Genomic DNA, 21,974 nt, shown 5'->3' with positions numbered 1-21,974 from the left:
GAATGTACATATTGTAGAGCAATATATATATATTCAAATTAATGAATCAGAATTAATTTCTATAGTATGCAACAAATTTTAATTAAAAAAACCCATTTAAATAATTAATTTTGATCACTTATCTTTTAAATATCATTGCTGCGTTATCACATTGGATATCTATTTCACAGTTTTTAATTAAATTCTACATCATTGCAAATAGCATTTGTTCATTGTAGTTTCATATTCACTTGATTTCACTAAGATTAGAGATTCTGATATAATAACTTTAGATGCATCACACTTACTTTCAGTTTTTAATCATAGAATCATAAAATGGCCTGGTCTGGAAGGCACTTTAAAGGTCATTTAGCTCCAACCTCTTGCCATAGCCAGCAACACCTTCTACTAGATCAGGTTGTTCAGGGCCCCATCCAACCAGGCCTTGAACACTTCAGGGATGGGGCATCCACAACTCCATCTTTGGAATACTATGGAAATCGTTCAGACTATATATTGTCATGCATGTGATTGTGATTGTCTATATCACTTTTGGAGATATGTTGTGACCAGTACTCAAGATCTGAAGTAGGTGGTGCAAACAAGCCACAAAATGATTTACATTAACACGATGTGGACCTAGCAAGTACATTTTTTTATTTTTTACTGTGCATTTCTTAATCTGCTTTCTGTTGTTAGAGCAGACTCTTAACTTGTTGGTACCTTTCCCCTGAAAAATGTCCATTCATTAATCTATTTATTTTGAAAGTAAACAAGAAAAACTCCAGCTTATTGCATTTGTTCCAAAACCAGAAAGAAATGGCAAATATAATGCTCATGCATATATATTTTGAGGTAATGGCAGGTGTGTAAGTCAAACACCAGGGTACCTAGATTACAGGCCTTCTGTGTTCAGACAGCCAAGCACAAAATCCTAGATCACATAGCTGAAAAGTTCTGTGAACCAGTGCTTCGTGACAGGCAAATAACACAAAGTTATGTAATATTTTTGAAATAAATTCAGATCTTTGTAAACCTGGTCTGTGTGATGGAACTCTAATTGAATGAACGCTATTAGAGTTTCAAGGGGGGAAAAACCCACCCCTGAAACAACTTTCAGAGGACATTCCATAAATATTTGAAGATAGTGCTAATACAACATACTGAGTAGTCACTGCTGGTAGTCCTGCCAACCACTTATGAGCTCATAAGTAACTCATATTGCTGTTGGTTTATATGTCATGCTTAAACCTATTCAAATTGATCTCTCCTTAACAGTAACAGCTAAACAGCTTGCTTAAATCCATACCACTTGCAATTATTTTTCTGCTGCAACTATTGAATCTTTCCTAAAATGAACCATAATTATTTTCTCTCAGAGATACCTTAGTAAGTATCACTGACATCTTACTGGAAAACTGTGGTGGAAAATATTTGGTTATGCCTATATGAATTACCAAAATATGGGTCTGGATCTAACATCGACACCCAAATGAGATGGACAAAGGTTCTCTAACAGTTTAGAGTTAGAAAGTGTATGTTTATTCCAGTGCTGGGCAGCTGCATGGGATGATTCCCTGATATGCACTGCAAAGGTACAAGTTGATACAGAGTCTATTTATCTACAAAGGTTATGAATATTCAAAATAAAAATGCATATTTTTAACATCGACACCTCCCATTCTCCGCTTCGTATGGAAATGAGCTTAAATGTCATTAAGCATGCGTGGTATGTTCTCTGAATTGAGTCGGTGGTCTCAAAGATGAAGTAAAAGTGGTCTTCCTCAATTTGACCTTTCTGCCTTCCTGGGTTTTGACAATACAAATTACTTTGGTGACCTTCCAGTTCCTCTTTGTGTGACTTTTGAATAGGTTCTCAGATGGGGAAGAAATTGACAATTGTTTACGTTCCCTATATCTACTTATCAGTGTTTCTGTTTCTCATTCTAAACACAGCTAAACAAACATAAAAGTGACAGGTAATCAGTTATTTAGTAATCAGTTACTCCCATCTTGAAAACTCATTTCAGGTCCAGCTCTTCTTAACTAACCATTAACTTTTAATTGATTCTAGCCGGGCCTAAACTCACTTCTATTTTAACTAAATTCAGCGCAGCTAACCTTCTAACTAAATCTTTATGTTTCTTTTAAAATTCTGTGTTTCATATACTAGTAAAATAAATATGCCCAAGAGCAATCAAAAGCACTGAAGCTGGCTAAACAGAGTAGTCTACACATGTTCCGGGATACTCTTTTTGCTTCTGGCATAAGGTTACTGCATGAGAACCGACTGTGTTGAACAACCCTGGAAAATTCAGCCTCCCAGACTCTTCCCAAAAACTGTTAGGGACAATGCTGCTGTTAGCATTTAGACAAAGCATGCTTGAGGCCTTTACAACAGGGTAGTGGGATATGGAGCTGTATTTCAGGGCCCAGGAGTGCTCCAGAGCACTGTGTGACGCATTATTAAAGGCACAGACTGTGGCGCTTCTCCTAACATCCCATTTAAATTAGCATTATGCTGTGAACAGTATCTTCTCCCAAAAATACTAGTCTTTGAAAAAAAACCCCAGAACTGTGGTATGTAGAATTTAATTGTGTCTGATGGCTGGGAGTCTTCCTCTGTATTTTCTTTTCTTTTATTTGTTTCTTCTTCAGGATGACTTCCTTTTCTATTGCAACTAAACAAAGAAGTGAAAAAAACCCACATCAACTCTGCATAAGGATTTAATAGCAGACTTTTTTTCATTTATTTTTCAACTCACTTTCTAGTAAATATCACAACATGATGGCACATATTCTGTAGTGGTTAGTAAAACAAATTAGCAGAATATATAACTCACCCAGTTTTATAGATCAAATAACCCTGAGGAGGGGAACATTTTTATTACGAATGCAAAGTTAGCTTAAATTATACAATACATTGGTTCCCACAGATGTCACAGATTAACTGTTGTTTACAAATGAAAAAAGAGCCTCTTAGCAGTCATACAATTAAAAATAAAGGAAAAAAAGAAGATATATCCACTCATTTTCAGATTCTGCTCCTTTTTCGTACCCAGATTCTTTTTAAGTCTGATGTAAGAATTTTATATGAGGGAAAACAAAAACTGTACCTATGTTTAAATGACTCCCTAAAAGTTTTTGAAAAAGATCTTTATATGACTCCTTATATAAAAATTCTTGAAACATCCTTGATTTTTCACAAGGCAGTAACAGAATTTTCAATAATTTTTTCCTAAAGAAAGAGTATTCTACCGCAGGCAAAAGAAAAGGGCATTTTTATTTCCCTTGTTACATGGTCTTCAAAATACAGGAAAGAAGCAGTCTTTGAAGTCCCACAGATAGACTTTGTAAGTTTATGGTAGAAATAGGAACACTATTAACAGTAAGGTAGCAGAAATGCATATGTAAAGGGACATGTCAAAGCAATGAGTGCTGTAATTTAGTTCACGTTGATGACCTATTTTGTTTCTGTGTGTTATTCCTTTGATTATATTCAGGAAAAAAATTAAATATTACAATTAATAGGAAAAATACTATGAAAATATGTTTTTAACAATTATAATTTATATAAGGTCAGGAGAAGAAAAAACCTAAAACACCAACAGCATCTGGGGTAGAAGAAATGAGAGGCAATCAGATCTGAAGCAATAGTTTGAAAATATCACGTGAGCATGCAATGTGTCCCATCACAAAGAAAGTCGGTGATTTCTCGTGTCACCTTAGGAAAAGCATTTCCAGCAGGTCAAAGGAGATGATCCTCCCCTCTGCTCAGCCATGCTGAGAACACATTTGGATTTCTTGGTCCATGCCCAGGCTTCCCAATGCAGGAGAGATCCGGACATGCTGAAGGCAGTTCAGTGAAGGACCATGAATATGACTAGGGGACTTGATTATCTGACATCTGAGCTCAGGAGGCCCTGAAAGAGCTGGGGCTGGTCAGCCTAGAGAAGGTTCAGGGAGAAATAGCTGAAATGCACTTAATTTGGCTGCTTGGGAAATAGACATAAGTTTCAATGTGGGACCTTTCATCAAAATAGCTGTAATCCAAATAGGGAGGGAGAGAGGGGAGGAGGAAGGCAGGAAGGCAGGCAGGCAGGAAGGAAGGAAGGAAGGAAGGAAGGAAGGAAGGAAATAAGTACCAAAGGCTCCCAAATACTTTATGAGGAACCTGGTTTCTGAAGTCCTCAGAAAGGAACAAATGAAAGCAAAACAATGTTAAAAAGTAGATACTCAGAACAGACACTTTACAAATGTTTAGAAGAAAAGTATTTGCTTCTGCTAAAAAAGGTAAAGAATTTTCTTGTCCTGAGTTTTAAAAGTACCTCATTCCATTATCCAAAGCAGTTCAAAGCAGAATTGTTCACAGATGATGAACAATCAGTACAAGAAAATGTACTTTAATAACTTTGACAAAACACAGATGGTTTCCATGTACATTTAAGGTTTTTTAGAGGTAAAATGAGTCTCTTTGGATTTGCCTTCAAAAAGTTATTTACATTGGTGACATTTCAAGCATCATTGAGTTTCACTAAAATGCACTTTAAGACAAATTATTTGAATTTTTAAATTACACTAGAGCATCATGTATTTTTGGTAAATAAAATTAAATGCATTTTAAAGGTGAAAAGGTGAAAAGAATATTCTTTATTCCTAGTATTTATATTCAGGTTATTTTCTGACAGTAGCAGCAGTCGTTGTCATCAGAAAGGCAGGAAATCACTTCACATGGCTCAGATGCAGAGATGTCTGAAAAACTAAAGAAATTTGAAAACAGGACTGATTCCTTGGAGTCATGGTGATAAAGAGTTTTTAACAATTATATTTTTATTTAACTGACATGCAAATACAGAAAATTCATAAAATTAGAACCTAAAATATTTTTAATAGGATCTGTTCTGTGGATCTGAGATTTAGAAATGGCCATAAATTTCAAAATATCTAATCTTTTTGAGAGGTAGAACCCTTACATTCATTTGTAAATTATTTGCATAGATTTCTCATTAGAAAATGTTTGTATATTTCACACAGTCTAAAATTTGAATAATAAATAATCTGTAGCTAAATATTTCAATCATTTGTCATATTCTTATCTTATTTCATATATGTGGTGGTAATTTAAAACACCCATACCATGGAAAGTAATCCAAACATACTAGCATCCTATTTGACATAATTTTTATGTTGCTTTGATATTGCACATTTTGCCATCTCTTTCTGGTTTTCACAGAACTTACCAGAATTGTTTCTTCTCTGATTTGTCTGATTACCCTGCCCTCCAAATAATTCAGTGGGGATTTTTTTTTGTTACATATAAAAGTCCTTTATTTATTCCAGCATGTATTTTTGCTCTGCATAACACAGAAACCAGGATTCCCTCTGCATTCCTATGCACATCATTTAAGATTTTTCTTCTTACTCTCTCTTAATTTGAGAATCAATAACAGGTATACTTATCATCTCTTTCCTTCTGTCATTTGTAAAAATGACAGAGTAAAAATTTCACTGATACTTTTTGAATCTGCAGATTGGTTGTTTGAGAACTACTGCTGTTACTCCACCTGTTTTTCTATTATTTTAAGAAGTATCTGGAGTGCTCACAATCAAATCCCAAAATCTTTTCAACTAACATCACATACACTGGTTCATACTTATTGTAACTTAGCACATGACCCTTGAATTCTCTGAATCTTCACTGTTAAACTCTGCAGCAGACCTGGTCTTGCACAAACATAATGACTAAATTTTTGCACTCAGAGTAGTTCTGTTGTAGTCAAAAAATATATGGCTGTCTGTACAGTAACACATCTGAACTGTTGTGGGACGGATCAAGATACAATTACATGGTTGGCATAATCAAAGGCTCTGTGAAAAAAAAAAGTGCATTGCTGACTGCTCCAACATCTGTTTTTTATTTTCTTATGAGTCCCTCATTTGGTTGGCAAATGCATGCTTATATCATGGAAACTCTTACTCTTGTTAGCTAAGCCTCTGAAGTAATTTCAAGGCATAATTATTTGAACTGTTTTATTTCCTTTTCTTTGAACACTTTTCAGAACACTGGACTTTATAAACTATATTTATAATCAACAAGAATGATTCAGAACAAAAATACTTTTTTTCATTAATAAATTTTAAAATTTCATAATGTATCTTCAGTGAAATTTCTCTTTATCTGTAAAGATTTTATGAAAATACTCTTCAAGTAGCAAAATCATATTGGAGCATAGTCTTAACACTAGAGTTAGACAGCAGCTGTAACTCTTACTTTGTATTGTTTAATCCAACAGCTTTAAATAATTAATGGAAGATCTACTAAATTTACATTTCTATAGTAGATTTGGGTTATTCTTATACTGAAATTATATTTTTCTCTCACTTGGCAAAGTGAGCATAAAAAGCAGTTCTTCTTTTAAGAAAACAGTGTAATTAAAAGATCTACCTTCCCTTTCTGAGTCCACGTCTTTTGTTTTTTTCCTGAAACATATCTGATATTTCCTTATCAGAATCAAACCTGTGCTTGATATTTACTTACCCAGTATAGGAGGAGACAGAGTCTGATTTTGTACTCTCCAAACGTTTACTGTCATAGGATCCAGGAAGCAACTGTATGAACTGCTTTGGTGACAAATCCTGCTATTAAGTCTGTCCAAGCTGGCTTCTGTAGAGAGTCCTGCTAATCTTCCCTCACGTTCCAAACGGGTGCTAATATTTGTTCATATTGAGATACCTACAGGACCATGATATGAGAAGTTTTTCTTCAATAAAGATGTACTTTTTTGCAGATTTATTTATGTACTATAATTATCTACTTCACATAGAACAAAAGAAATGGATTCAAACATGCATTTATATCTATAGCATCATAGGACTAAACATACCAATAAGATATGTGACCAGAAAGAGAGCTTTTAAAGTTACCAAGTATGATCAAAGTAAAAAATGATAGCAACATTACAACCTTTAGGATCTCTAGCAAAGTGAGTAGAAGGTGGAGATGCTGCAAGAGGCCTGAACATCTGGTTTTGGAGATCTGCACCATGAAACACACACCAACTATATTCTAATTTTGTACATTTGCACCAAATGTTAGATTTTCTTGTTTAAGATCAGAGAGCATGTTAGGCTATGCTTTTTGGTTTTCCATTCCATATTTAGAAAACCATTTCCACCAAAAACATTCTATACAATCCAATAAGATAGAGTGTATAAGCAGAATGCAATAGATTATAATATTAACTGCCACATCACATGCCACAGAAAGTCATGACCTTATACACACACCTACACATATCTCATAAGAAAGAAGATCAAAAGTCCTGGTGCTTACTGTGCCTACAGCTAAGGTGAACATCAATATTTACTAGTCTGAAAAGCAGACACACACATTAGCACTCTTTCAGTATTAACGACAAAGTATCTTTAGTACTACTGAGTTATGAAGTCAATAAAGAATCTCTTTGAATTAGCCAGCTAACAATCAAGTACAGATCAATTGAGACTTGTTTTATTTTGGTGTCACTGTAGAACAAAAATCTTACTTTCTCACACACACCCCAAAAATACTTTATAAGTGTTATAGTTTTTATTTTAGTTTCAAAAATCACTCTTTGATGTCAGTTGCATAGGAAGAAACTCAAATCCCTTTTCTTTATCACTATTAGCCTTTTTTTTCTATCTTTAACATACCCATGAAAGAAAGTACAGTTCATTGTGTTCCTGAGTGGAATTTGCCTTCTGATGTGGTATTCAAACTATTTTTACTTCTCAAATTAAAAAGGAGGAAGGTTTTAATTCTGACAATGTCATGAAAGAGGGAGAAACTGTTTCAGGCCTGGAGAGGGCTCTGAACTGGAGTCAAGAAAAGAATAGGTCTTTTCATGATCTATTTTGAAACTGTAAAACTGTTATTTTAAAATCAACAGTGCTGCTTTCTTTTCAGGCATCACTTTGGTACCAGGCACTACCATATGCCAGCTGATAGCAAACATTACGAACTGGGAAGTTTACCTTCAGTTCACTTGAAGAGTGACCTGGAAATTCATCTGGTTACTCATTCAAATTATAAACAAGTGTATCCATTACTTGACTAAATTCTCACTTCATAGTTTGAGCCAAAATTTCAACTAGTTTAATGGAAGAAATCCTTGAAAGAAAGAGTGCTTCCCTTTATTTTTCTAATTAAAAATCTAAATAATAAAATGAGTTCCAAGAGCACCAGGAATACACAAGGAAAGTTTCGGCCTGCCCATACTGAAACTAAAATCTGCTTAAAATAAGACTTTTTTTGGCTGGAGATGGAAGTATTACATACCTTAAGTGAATTTGTTAAAGGAAATCACTAACATACACCTTCACTGGTAGACTAAACATAAATAGTGATGCTGCTTTTAATGCCTGGAAGCTCAGTTTGCTCAGGCTCTTCTCAGGTATCAATACTCTAAAAATGCTTCTGAACATTACTAGCAGAACTTTGAAAAGGCCATGAACAAAATTATTTTAATAAAGTAATCATTAAGAAGGTCTATGTGTGAGAAACAAATAAATGAGTAATAAATACTTGGGATATTAAAATCTATGTTAAAAATAGTTACTTAAAAGTATGTATATAAAGTGAAAATAAAAAGGTACAACACATAGAGACCAATGGCTGCCAAATAAAAACTTATTAAGCATGTTTTATAATACTTCATTTATGTCTTAGATTTTGATTTTGGAAGCTCAAATGGTGCATGTTACATTACAGTTTATATTAAGAAGTTTAATCGTTTACTTATGGCAAAGAAAAATATTATGTCTCTTAAAGTCTACTTCTAGAAAATTAATCAGTAGAAAGAGGGTGTGAAAAGATCTTATGCAGTATAATCTGTGATTATCTCATTGAAGTTCTCTCATTTAGGAGTTGCATGCTTCATTTCCTTCCCTCTCACATATTCAACTACATGCATAAAAGCTGAATACAATTAAGTATGAACCTTCTGAGGAATTTATTAAATATTTGCATGAAAAAGGAAGTGGATAACATTACACATTATTTTGCACAGACAAAATATCCTATGGTTAGACCTGAGGACTTCCATTAAAAGAATCTTTCATAAACACTATGCAAAACTGACACAGAGATCTCTAATTTGGGTTCCTAGTTACAAAATTGTTCTGATAGGTAAGTTCAAAAAATGAGTTGCTGAAACTTCTGCACCAATCAGAGTAAAGAAAACCTAAATTTCAGTTCAGAAGTTGAAGCTGTACCTTTCTCTTAGAGGGCAAATTTAAAATGAAAATGTTCATTATTATTATATTTTAATTTAAATATTTTGACACAGGTTTTATGACCAAATTCAGCTCTGAAACCAGAGCTCATTCTTCAGCATGGCAGTTTATTAACCAGAGACATGGTTATCATCATAGAAGTTGCTTTAAAAGTATTATTCTGCTGACATTTTAAAATAGTAACCTCTAAAATAAAAAGAATAAATAAATTGAGTTTTTTTTTTTTTTTTTTTTTTTTTTTAAGAAAACCTTGAATTCCTTGAATTATTTTCTACATCTATTTGGAAGAATACCTTTCCCCTTCTCTCTGTTTCTTCCCTCACTATATCAGATAGCCTTACACCTTGTGTAAGAACTAAATCATTGTCCGAAAGACACAAGCTTTTCTGCATTATTCCTTATTATGCATATTTTGCAGTATAAAACTCTAATCATCATTATCACAGGTTTTTCAAGTCCTGTTATGATACTAGAGCAAGATAATTCATAGAAAAACTTTAAAGGAAATTGTCTTTTTATGCCATCATTTGACATATTGGACAGTTACCATTCTTAAGTCTTTTTCCTCTTCCCTCTTTTCTGATACTAAAAGATTTTTCTTCTTGTTGAATAGACAAAGACACTATGGTGAAATCCTTACTCCTGGCAAAGAACTTCAGAGTAGAGTCATTGTCCAAAGTGTCAGCTACAACCAGCAGCACAGATGGGAACCTTAGGCTCAGGGGTAACTTCATCAAAAGGGTTCCAGTCACTCCTGAGGTAATTCTTAGTGTTTGAGCAGAATTATCATTTTGAATTTAGGCTGGGGGATAATGCACAGAAATAATCAATTTTAACTAATTCAAAAGCAAAGTACCGTTTGTCTGAATGTCATCAAGTCAGTAAGAAATTAAATATAATATATGCTCTCTGTCTCCCTTATAACTATACAATAGAAAAATAAAGAGTGATTTATCTTTAAGAATCAGAAAAATATGCAGAAAAAGCAAATTCATTTTTATTTCAATGATTTTTCCTTTCCTTGCCTTCCACAGTATCCCCTGCAGGGATTTAGCAGACATTGAGAAACTACCTTCCAGGGCCTGTCATACTCTGAACATGAAAAAACACATTGACCCTGATTTCCATAGGAAATAAAATCAGACTCTCAGTATTCAACCATAAAAAGCATATGATTTGAGGAAAATAATTTTTTGGAAGTGTTCTCTAGAGAACCTCTGCAGGCTTCAATGGCTGAGCTCTCATGAAGCTTAAGTCTAATTCAGATGCATAAAAGTCTCAACTCTCTGGCTCCGCAGCACACATAGCATAGACTTGTTTTTAAAGCCCTTTAATCCACAAAAATTTCTTTGAAAATCTTCTGTCTTGATCAAAGCACCCCAGAAACTTATTTTCAGTTCAGGAAACACAATAGGACTGCTAACAAAGCCCCAAAACTTGTTCCATTAACTGTAAGCAGTACATCTTATGAAGCCAGTAAAGCAAGCTAACGAAACATAAATACCCTGATGAAATTTAAAGACAGAATCAAGCTGAACAATTTAATTGGTCCAGTTCCAGCTGGAAATTTGAAACTTCACTTCTGACATTCATTTAAATTTTGAGCCTGAGTTCTGGAAAGAAGAATCATAAGCATCTTTGGTGAGGACTTGACTTAAAAATTGGAAAGTCGGGGTGTCACAGTAAATTCTAAAGATCTGCTGTCTCTGAGGTGAAATTACTTGTTTCACAGTTGGTCAAGCTCAACAAGCAAGTGATAAACCTTTGTCTTAGGAACTCATGGAAGAAATTCTTCCTATCTTATTAATTCAATGCTGTGTTTTTAAAATTGATATTCCAGCTCAACCTTATGCAATACCTTTTTCACTAATGTATTTTAGGACTGTACTTATTTTATCACTTTTTTTGTCTGTGCTTTTTTCTTGACCAAAGCAACATGTTAACATGTTAATTTAAAAACTCACAGGTAGAATACACACCCTTAAAAAAATCCTTGAAGTCTAACCTTACAAAAATTCTCTGATGCAAATCTGATTCTTCTGCTGAAATAGTGAAATGTTATTTTGGGGAAGGGAAAAGGAACACTTTTCAGTACTGAAACTGTGACCCGCAGAGAGAAAACATTTTCTTTCTTTTAGTTTTAATGTATTGCAGTACTACCTCAGGCGTGGGTTTAGCATGTATTTTTTATCTGGGCAAAGTTGTCTGGCAACACATTTTTCAATAAGAGTTATTTTAATTAGAATTTTTAAAGACTACTGTCTACAAATAATGCACATACTGTAGAAATCATTCCTGTAGGTTCCCCAAACAAGCATATTCTCTATTAATCTGTCTAAATGGAGAAAAAAATACCTAAGGACTGTTAGCGCTTCTTACTGCCCTGTATGAATACATTTGATAAACAATAACTTGAGTTCCTGAGATTAGAAACTGTTTATTTAAAAGTTGTCATCCTTACAAACTCATGCTTTGGAATTGCAACACTTGGCACCTCTGAAAGAAGACCTAAAACTTTGTATGAGTGGATGCCTTCTAATCTAGGGGTGACATAACCAACTTTGATTAAGCATATAGGGAGCCTGGCACCTCTGCAAACCTTTCTTGGAGCTAATGAATACTTAGCTATATCTCATGTAGAGAACTCCTTCATAGACATCAATATTTAGGGATCTGAATTTAAATTCTACTTTTAAATGTGTAGTACTCATGCTGTTCAAATTCCTTTTTGGGGCAATTCTTTGAGCCATTTAATTATGCAACTGCTCTTTTTTCTAGGGTGATGTACATCCCTATGGAAAGCAATCTGTGGAGAGTCTCTGATACAGCAGAAGAGGAGCCGTACCGACAAAGTAGTGGCTTTGATGTTTAGTTTTCAGTTCAAACAGGGACCTAAGAGGTCTGCCTATGGTTCTAAGAAGGAAAGTAACTCAAAAACTGTTTTAGGTTGCCTGAAACTTAAATCTCAACATTTCAACTTAAAACTGGTGGGACACACAAAATGAAATTTTTAAGACATCCATTTAATGTATAAAATATAGGTTTTACTTTTTCAGGTTCCTGAAGTTTTTCAGTTTTGGGTTTTGAGCTTTTTTTTTTCCCTCCTCAGCACTAAAGGAATAAGGAGCCGATACTTTATAACTGTTTCTGGTGACGTATGGTTCTGCATGGCTGATGATGTCCTAGATAGCTAAGAAAACAGAGCCCAAATATGTTTTGTGCACTGATGTTTTATAAATGGAAACAGATTAACAACATTTTATCTTTGTCAGTTATTCATTAGCATTAAATGAACAAAACACATACATTTCTTTGTATCTAAAATAATTCATACAAGATATTAAACGTTTTAAGCAAATGTCCATGTTGTGAAAATGTGTATAATTACATATGGTTAAATATTAAGTGTCCTTTATAGATCTGTGACATTTTGCTTAGATTACAAGAAAGTAAGCTTTTTTTGTGAATAGTTTTATTTTATCTTGTGAAGTTCCAGACCTCTATTAAAATCTTTCAGCAAAAATTCATATATTGGAAAAATATACAATTATGCAGCTAGCAATATTCATTCCCCTTTTATGAATCTTTTCAAAGATCAAAGTAATTTTATTCCAGATTGCTGAGCACTTTGAGTACATATTAAGACACTTGACCCTCTCAGCCAAGTTTCTGCTTGGTATAATCAACTGAAATCATTCAAGAGTGCATTTTGTTCGTTTTGATTATTCTCATAGGGCTCTGATACTTGTTTATAAATAGGTAGCAGCAGAATTGACTGCCTGAAAAGAAACTCAAAACACTTACAGTAGAACGATATGCTTTCTTCAGTCAAAAAAGATCACTTTGAAAACATTTTCTAGTTGTCAGTGTTTGGGAAGACAGCTAAATTTATTTTTCAACACAATCGATAAGAACGACACGTGATTTAGCACTATTGGAGCAACCTTAGGTTTTCCTTCTTCTAACTTTTTCATCCATAAATTAGCAATCTGAATGTTATCCTCATGCATATTGTATGTCAAATGTCAAAAAGATGTCAATACAAGCTTTGAATAAGTCCCTTTGTTTTAAATGAGCATATGTTGCACATTCTGCATTTTCCCTAAACTGAGGATGTTAACTTCTGAAGAAAAGATTCTGAGCATTTAGGACTGCTATTTATGCTATGAATTAGTTAAAAGTATGTCATTTTAAATGTCATATTTCATACTAAAAATGTGTCATTTTAAGACATACCACACTTAGAGTATCTTCTTCACACTTCCACTCTAGCAGAAGCTAAATTTAAATAAAAACTGTCTTAAATCTCAACAGCTGTATGTTATGATTAAATGCAAAATTAGTTAAGCTCTCATTCAAAATAGTTGGTTTTGTGACATCCGAGAAACTCAAACTATCTGCATGCTAAAATTGCAGCTGTTGAAAATACATCTTCATACATTAATACAATTGGATTTTTCAGGTTTAAATAACCACAGAATTTTCCAGATGTGTCTTTTAGGATAACATTAAGTTAATTTTTTAACCCTTACACTAATATTACCGGCTTTAAATCTTGATTCCAGCTTACCATAGTTTTCTCTCGCTTGTGTTTTCCATTATTAGTGAAGAGCGATTTATTTGTTTCTTTCTTTTTTATATATTTCATTGTTATTTACATGTTTAACTAATATGAATATACATTTTAATATAATGTATGCACATTTATTTAGCAATTATCTGTGCAAGGTTCCTGAAAATCAGAATTAGTTTCGCTTGTGGTTAAAAACACAGACTTTCACAGAACAATAATCAGAAGCACAGAATTCCTGTGTTCAGAGAGGATATGAATCACTGAGAACTAAGCAGTGACATCTTCTCTCCTTACATGACAGAGATGGCATTGGTGGCATTTGCTGCGAAGCCACCTGTTTCCAAGGCTTTGTCAGACCATCATGGGATTTACTGCTGAACATAGACTTAAATACAAAGCTAGAAATTATCAAATCAGAACTAGTTAGGATCACCAGGAAATCCCATTTCATTTTCTAGTAAATGAAACATAAACATACATGTGCTGGTCCCAACCTCACATGACCTGCTGGACACTGCTTAGCCACCATTGCTCAACTAGATTGAAAGTGAAATTCGTCATTGCTAACTCCCATCACAGGGTTCCTGGCAACGTCCAGGTTACATTTTGGAATTACTATACATGTAAACATTGCATTATTTGGTATTGCTGGTGATTTTAAAGATAGCTTGCACCTTTGATAGCAACTGAGATCACCTCAGGTAAATTTCACATCTACAAGAAACTGAGCAATACTCTGTTCTCTAGAGAAAAAAAAAAAGTTAAAGCCTTTATAAAACAGAAGCAAAACAGGATGGAGAAGTATTGCTGTCTTTTTGGTATTTTCTTGCAATTATTTATTGTAATATCAAGTATTCCCCACCATTTCACCAAAGAGTACATTGGTCTTGATGAAAGGATGCTTAAAGCAAGCTAAAGAAACCTGTCTTTCTCTGTTTGCAGTTAGGTAGGCAAAAACACAGCACTAACAACCACCAAATTTCCACTATTTATCTCATCTTTCACTTTTAATTCTTACAGACAGTTTTGTTACCTTTTCAGAGTACTGGAAGGCTCAGGGAATGCAGCTGTCCAGAAGGAGCAAGTGCATTCAGTCACAGTAGAATGTGGAATTTTAGTTGAGGCATTTGATGTACAAAGCGGAATAGAAATTACGTTTGATGAGATTCCGTTTGCAATCCTCAGACTTGTGAGACTGACAAGACAATTCCCTCTCTGTCTGTCATGAATCCTGCAACTTGTCTCTGTGTGGCTTATAATTTTGCCGTGCAGCTCCTCAAGGGAAGAACTACTGGAGGTGTAAACACTTCTCATACTTTTTATCATTATGGTAAATTAGTTGAAGTTTCTGAACAGAATTGCCTAACACAATACTGAAAATGCCATTGCTGTTCCTGTTTTTGTTTTTTTGCCTACTCTGCTGCCCCAGCAGTAGTCAGTAAGAATGAGAGATGACTTAATCTATGAAAAAAATAGTTCAGTCTTCTTTTACTTTTTTTAATAGAATCATAAAATCATAGAATGGTTTGGTTTGGGAGGGACCTTAATGATCATCTGGTTCCAAGCCCTGTGCCAGAGACAGTGACACCTTCTAAGAGACCAAGTTTAAAGCCATTCCCCTTGTCCTGTTACTACATGCCCTTCTGAAAAGTCCCTCTCCAGCTTTCTTATAAGGCCCTCTTAGGTATAGGAAGGCTGCTGTAAAGTCTTCTCAGAGTCTTCTCTTCTCCAGGCCGAACAATCCCAAATCTCAACCTGTGTGCATAAGAGGAGTGCTCCACCTCTCTGGTCATCTTTGTGTCTCTCCTCTGGCTTGCTCCAACAGGTCCATGTCCTTACATTGAGGCTCCCATAGCTGGATGCAGCAGGTGGGGTCTCACAGGAGGAGAGCAGAGGGGCAGAATCACCTCTCTCAACCTACTGGCCTCACATCTGTTGACACATTCTAGAACACGTTTGGCTTTTCAGGCTGCAAATGCCCATTTCCAGGAGATGTTGACTTATTTATCCACCAGTACCCCCAAGTCTTTCTTCACACAGCTGCTTTCAAGTGTGTGTACCTGTATTTGTGCATGTGTGTATAAGGAATATATAATACAACACATGTATTGTTTCTTCTCTTAATAGATACAGACAGATAAAAATTGTATCTTCAGTGCAAATACTGTATTTTTTTTTAAAGAAATATTAAATGTCAAATATTTTCAAAGTAAAATTTGGAAGAAAATACTTTTCAGATGAATTAAAAATTTTCTAGTTGCTATGACAGATGTTTTAAAGTGGAAAGTTAAAGTAAAAAAATTAAAGTTTGTTAAAGGTCAAAGTGTTAGCAAAATGCCAACATTTCTGCGATTCTTTCTTGCCCTTAAAAAACCAACCAAACCAAACCAAACCAAACAAACAAAACCCTCTTGCTAAAACATACTTCATTCTTAACTGTTTACATTTCAGTAAACCAGCACTTCTAAACATATAAAATATTTTGCAGTCCATGAACTGTCAGTTTTCTCTCACCTAAGGGATATGTAATAAATCAGTCAAAATAAACATGTAAGAAGAGAATCATGTTTCAGGGCAAAAAACAGATTATCAGAGATGTGTTTTAGGGAGAGAATTGCTTCGCTCTGGTTATTTCAGAAGCCCATCTTTTAAACACGAGCAATCTCTAGGAGACAACAAACTTCAGGGGAAATAGCTGTTGTGCTGCTGAATTTACCCAGAGCAGAAGCCCAGCAGAAAGTGATGCCTCCTGCTGTTATAGCACCCTCCTGCATTGGCCCTGATTGAATTGATGTGCTACACATAACATTAAGCAACCTCCTCTGGGACCTTACAGGGGACAATTAGTAATTATCATGCTCCACCTTGGCAAGGGCACTTTTACTAAGGTGGTCTTAAAAACATGAGGGCAGAACACCCATCTCCTCAGACCCATCAGTATGTGGGCCCTTAGAGGTATTTTTCATCTGGGTCTCACTTGATAGACATAGAAATTTTTGCTGAATCCATCTCTTAAGTATGCCTAGGTTAAAACTAAAGCTAAAGTCCTTACTCAGGCAACTTTCCAGACAGTTTAGGACTGGGGAGTTCTATGCCTGTGGTATTTAGTCTGACCTTTCAATGAGCTGTAAGTAATACATGTGGCCTCATGTGATCCAGAGTAATGGGGTTATTTTTGCATTGAAGGAATAGTTTTAAAATATCTTCCCTTTGATTTATATGAGAAACCTTATCTTACATGGTTTCTATCACCTTGTTATTAAGCTTATTGTTGCAGACATATTTTCCCTCACTATTTAAAATCAGACAACCTGTGTAACTGAAGAAACAGAAAGAATATTCAGTTATGGGGTTTCAATAAAAAAATGAGATCCTTCAATCACTTTCCTTTGATTTTACTTTTTACAGGAAAATTCATCACTTCAGAATTGTACAAAATGCTAGAAAACACTGCTATTTTTAAGAAAAATTTTTGAACACAGTCTTTTGGAAAAAATAGAGAACTCATTGAATGATATCACTGTACCTGTAAATATAATAGTCAGCCCTGGTTTGTATTATTATTCTATTTCTGTGTAAAATACCTTTGTTTTTTTGAACAGTGTCCAATTCTACTATAAATCTTAGGAAATAATTCTGTCAAACCTTACATTATTCCTCTAACATATGCTTGGAAACTATTTTTTACAGCTCTTCACTGCTAAGTATTTCCATGTAGGGCCTTTTGTCTCAGAATCAGCAGCTGGTTCAAAAGAAAATGTGAAGATGTTTTCAGCAGTTACTGACGGTTTGAGCAAGAACTGACCCCTGGGTAAAATGAATAAACAGTGGAGCTGAGAACAAAAGGAGGCCTCAGAACACCATTAACTACAGTAATAAGGCAGACATGATGTACTGGGGTCACTACAAGTCTCATTTGTAGATAAGTCCTAAAGAGAAAGCATTCCATCACCAAAGAAAGGTCAACAGTTAAAGTATGATATGATTGTTTTGAACTAATCTTCCAGTGACAAATATCTGAAATATGAAGGAGTTCTTCCATTTCAGACATATATTGCAGGGTATTTTTATATGGCACTTCATATTTCTAGATGCACTTAGCAAAGAAAAATCTTTTGGGTAGATTTTGGATGAAAGGAAGGACTGAAGGAAAGGGAATATTAAGCTTCATTTCTAAAGTAGTCAAAGTAAGGTTTGCATATAATCTTTATAATTTTCTGGCACCATATCTTTTGGAAAACAGTATCTTTTTCCTAGCATAACTTAGTTCAATATAAGCATGAAATATAAAGAGGAAAAATTATTTTTTTAACAAATTATTTTAACAATTGATAGAAATATGAAGAATACCTCAAATATAATTAAATAATGTCATGTTTCCTTACTTGGACTTGATTCTTCAGTCGTATTCTTCTGATGTAAATTTTCTTTTTGTTTTCTAATACCATTTAGGTCTTGGAATGCTATCCTTGAGGTAAAGAATAATTAAATAACATGTAAACCACTCTCAATTTCTTTCCAGTCATAAGGTGATAGTTGAATATTTGAAAAAAAAAAACCATATCACTGTTAGTTTAACTATACTTACATTTTTCTGTTGCAGTCCCTATACAACAGAAGCACTAAACATCCATTGGGCTGACATACCATCAATAACATTATTATTCCTATGCAGCAATCTGGGAGGAAGTTTCCCCACTTTTGAAAACCAGAATATGTTTATGAAGATCCTATGGCTGAATCTCATTTCAGTGCCTTGTTGTAAACTCCCAGAAAAATGCTAGTCAGTTTTGTGAATAGTCAAATACTCATTAATGGATACAGATAGAAAGGCTATAGCAAGAATGATGATCCCCTAGCTTGATAATAGGGCAATCCTGAAAAGGGAATGGAGGAGTATCTTTCCATCACAGCTCTGAAAAAGTGTGTAAGCCTTTATGAACATGACACTGCACCTTTCTACTGTAATTTTACTGAAATTATTTTGAGACAGGTGTTTTGAGACAGGTTCCCTTAAAAGGCAGTGAAAAAACTCTTCCAGGAAATATCCTATTGTGTTCTAAAAATTGTCCAAGAGAAATGAAATAAATCACAGGAGTTACTGATTTGCATCATCAACTCATGGAAGATCAGCCTGTGAGAGAAATTTGTTTAGTGACACTTCTAAAATCAATAGAAATGTTACGTACTTTGAAGCAGCAAAACAAAATAAGACCTTAGATAATTAGATTGCAAAAACATTGACTGAGGTACTGAAGCTGGTATATGAATTGTAAAATCCTTTGGAGTTTTCATAAGAGTTTTGCCAACCCATGCCATTTTATCAATAATGCTTATTGTTTTTCAGATGATGGCAAATATTTTAATGTGCACAATTTAATCTCATTTTCTGCTTTTCTATATTATTCACCAGTGACAACCTCCCTCTTATTTCTCCTAAACCTGAGACCTCATTCACACTGCTATTCATTTATTGTAATTGCTCAGTTCTGTTGAGAAACTTAGGAAGAGATATTGGGAAATTAACTGAAAGCTTTATATTCAGATGTCTGCCTTTTATGATTCTGCAACACTATTGGCAATATTCCTACTGGCTAGACTGTTTGAACTGTGCTTTGTGTCATTCTCTTATGATCAAACCTGCACACTTTTATAGTTTGGCATGATGTTAACATTAATTCTGGTTTGAAAATCTTCTATCTTTTGCTCATCAAAATGCATGTTAATAATTCTAGGGCTTGTACATGGAAGCTTTTTTGTTTTGCTAAAAAAAGCTACTTGTCAAAACTACTGACACCTCAGATGTTCAAAAGAAAAGAGCGTGTTAAGCTACAAAGTCCTGGCCTTACCTTGACCCCTCTCTGTCTCCAAAGTTATGTATTAAAACTGTTAAAAGCGTGATGCTAATTAATTAAGAATCTTAATAATTCTGCCTATTAAGAGGATCCACTAAAGCAAAAGTTCTAAATAATTATGTTCTGAGGACATAATTATAACTCTGGCAATAAGTTCTACAAAATCATTCATTTGACTTTTTCTTTTCCCCTCAGTAGTGGTTTTAATGGACAATTTACAGTTTTCTAATGGTAAATTAAAAATCAGACCCTAAAAGCATATTTTGTGAGATGGGAATTATTTGATTTGGCTGAAGCCTCCAGATTAATTTGATGTATTCTTCTCTTCTTCTAAGATCAGTTAAGAGTACAGAATGCATGAGGATAAACATCATAGCTAAATAGAAAAAAGGAAAAAAGTACTTTTTCCCAACTCATTTCAAATAAATGTCTCTAAGGTTAACATGCTTTGGAATGAATTAAGGGGCAATCTAAGCTGTTTGTACCCTTTCAAGCAAGGAAATATAACACTAATAAGGACTGGAGGAAGACTGAACCTAAATCAGATGCCAAGAATTATTTAGCTTTGTCTCAAGCTATTCAGCTTCTGAAGGATGAATCAAAAATATAGGATAATGAGCAAGGCAAGACTGAGAACTGTTATTACGTCTTTTTTCCTCTTCATTGTAAATGTAGTAAACTTCTGAGCATTTCCTGAAATGTGGCTTTTAAACCTCAAGAATTATTACAGCATAGTAAGATGCACTTCTTAGCCTCTACTTCAGCAGTTGAGGATAATGCCTTGCGTAAAAAGTTTGATTGATGGACTCAGCATAGTCAGTCATAATGGTGGCACTGCTCAACGGGTTGTCTGAGCCCTGAACCATATTTTTCAGTGTGGCTGTGTGTGAAGGGTGACAAACCTGGCATTATATAATTTTGGGAATTCAGAGCAGGATTTTCCAAGATAGGCAATACTAATTTGAGCTTTATGGAGGAGTTGCTCTGTGTCTTTTTAAATCAAGCAAAGGAGAAGCAGTCCCTAATGGTGCCATGCATGATAATCAAATTTCCTGGTTAAAATGTACTCACCCAGAGGTCACATCCCAAGCCCTGAAATCTTGTTGCAGAGCACTGCAGTATTGCTTGTCTTCTCAGCAGAGGTCTGCTGCTTTGGAGGATAAGGAAAGATTTACATAAGAATGTTATACAACTCCACAGTTTAAAAAAATCAACAATTTATGACTGACAATGAGAAAAAAGAAGCAAGATCCAAAGAAAGCAGTAGCACCCCTGCAAACCAAGTACTATATTGCAATTCAGAGGCGTTTGTTTTTTTAGTTTTTCCCCAACATATGTATTTAATTGGAGAAAAGGGGCTTCTGCTAAGTTATTTTGTGGTGTACCTCTCCTTACCTGAGAGGAAGTCACTTCTATAGTATAGAATTTTTAATATAAAAATATGCTTATTAAATAATTGAAAAGGTGGATGTCAAATTCCCTAATTTAATTAAAATGTAGATAAGTTTCTGGTTTACTGGCACAATGGCATTTCTGTGTTTCTGTAGTACTTAATGCTCATACCACTTAGCCTACATTAGAAGTTTGACTTTGTGGTTTTGGGGCTGACTTCAGTTTTAAGAAAAAAAAGAAGACAGAACTTGCATGAGCTATTTTATTCAAAAATAATTTCTCCTCTCCCACAAAGTTTTTTCTCAGCCATAAGTGTTCTCTTTCAGGCCTACACAAAACAAAAATCTAAATTATGGTCACAGTGAGATCATCATACCATGATCTTTACTCTCAATTCCCCTGTTGTTCCACAACTGACAAGAGGAATGCCTCAGTTGTCAGTGCCTCTTGTGCTTGCCCCAGTGGCATGTGAATTTCTAGCTAAACTGTGCAGTGATTTTTCCCTCTTGGCCCCAGATCACGAACAGTCAGCAAAGAGCATTTCCAGGCACTTAGGCTAATATCTGACTCTGTAGTGAAACAAGTTTCAGCCATGGCTGTTTTGCTGGAGTCACACAAATATACTGTACAAGAGGTAATTCAGTTCAGGGTGTCAACAGGCTGATGTCAGTAACAGCAACTGAATAAAGCTATTACTTCATGACTTCTAATTTAGTCATTACTTAAACTCCAGCAGAAAGATTTTTTTGAAATTCAATACACAGTTTCCTGCTCTTTTGATCTATAAGAGGAAAATGATCTCTTTTCAAAGAGCCAATGTTTAAAAGAACATAGGAATGAACATTTTACAACTGTAAACTGCAAGCATGTAAATTACTGGGAGTAGTTCCTGCCTTTGTTGC

At 34.6% G+C, this 21,974-nt stretch overlaps 1 long non-coding RNA gene across 2 annotated transcripts; it reads right to left on the bottom strand.

Annotated features, from left to right (window-relative positions):
- Window positions 1-2,699: 2,699 nt before the first annotated feature.
- On the bottom strand, window positions 2,700-20,837 carry LOC116439923. 2 transcript variants are annotated; one of them, XR_004238338.1, is made up of 4 exons: window positions 20,752-20,837; window positions 18,211-18,293; window positions 6,518-6,712; window positions 2,700-4,739 (listed from the first exon to the last, which is right to left on the bottom strand). It is a non-coding gene; the product is annotated as an uncharacterized LOC116439923 (long non-coding RNA). The 2 variants fall into 2 exon arrangements; XR_004238337.1 differs by lacking the exon at window positions 18,211-18,293 and having other exon boundaries at window positions 20,752-20,834.
- Window positions 20,838-21,974: the final 1,137 nt, after the last annotated feature.

Source organism: Corvus moneduloides, chromosome 2, assembly GCF_009650955.1.
Source record: "Corvus moneduloides isolate bCorMon1 chromosome 2, bCorMon1.pri, whole genome shotgun sequence".
Classification (NCBI taxonomy): domain Eukaryota; kingdom Metazoa; phylum Chordata; class Aves; order Passeriformes; family Corvidae; genus Corvus; species Corvus moneduloides.
Note: the sequence above shows the minus strand (reverse complement) of the source record. Positions and strands in the feature narration are given on the sequence as shown.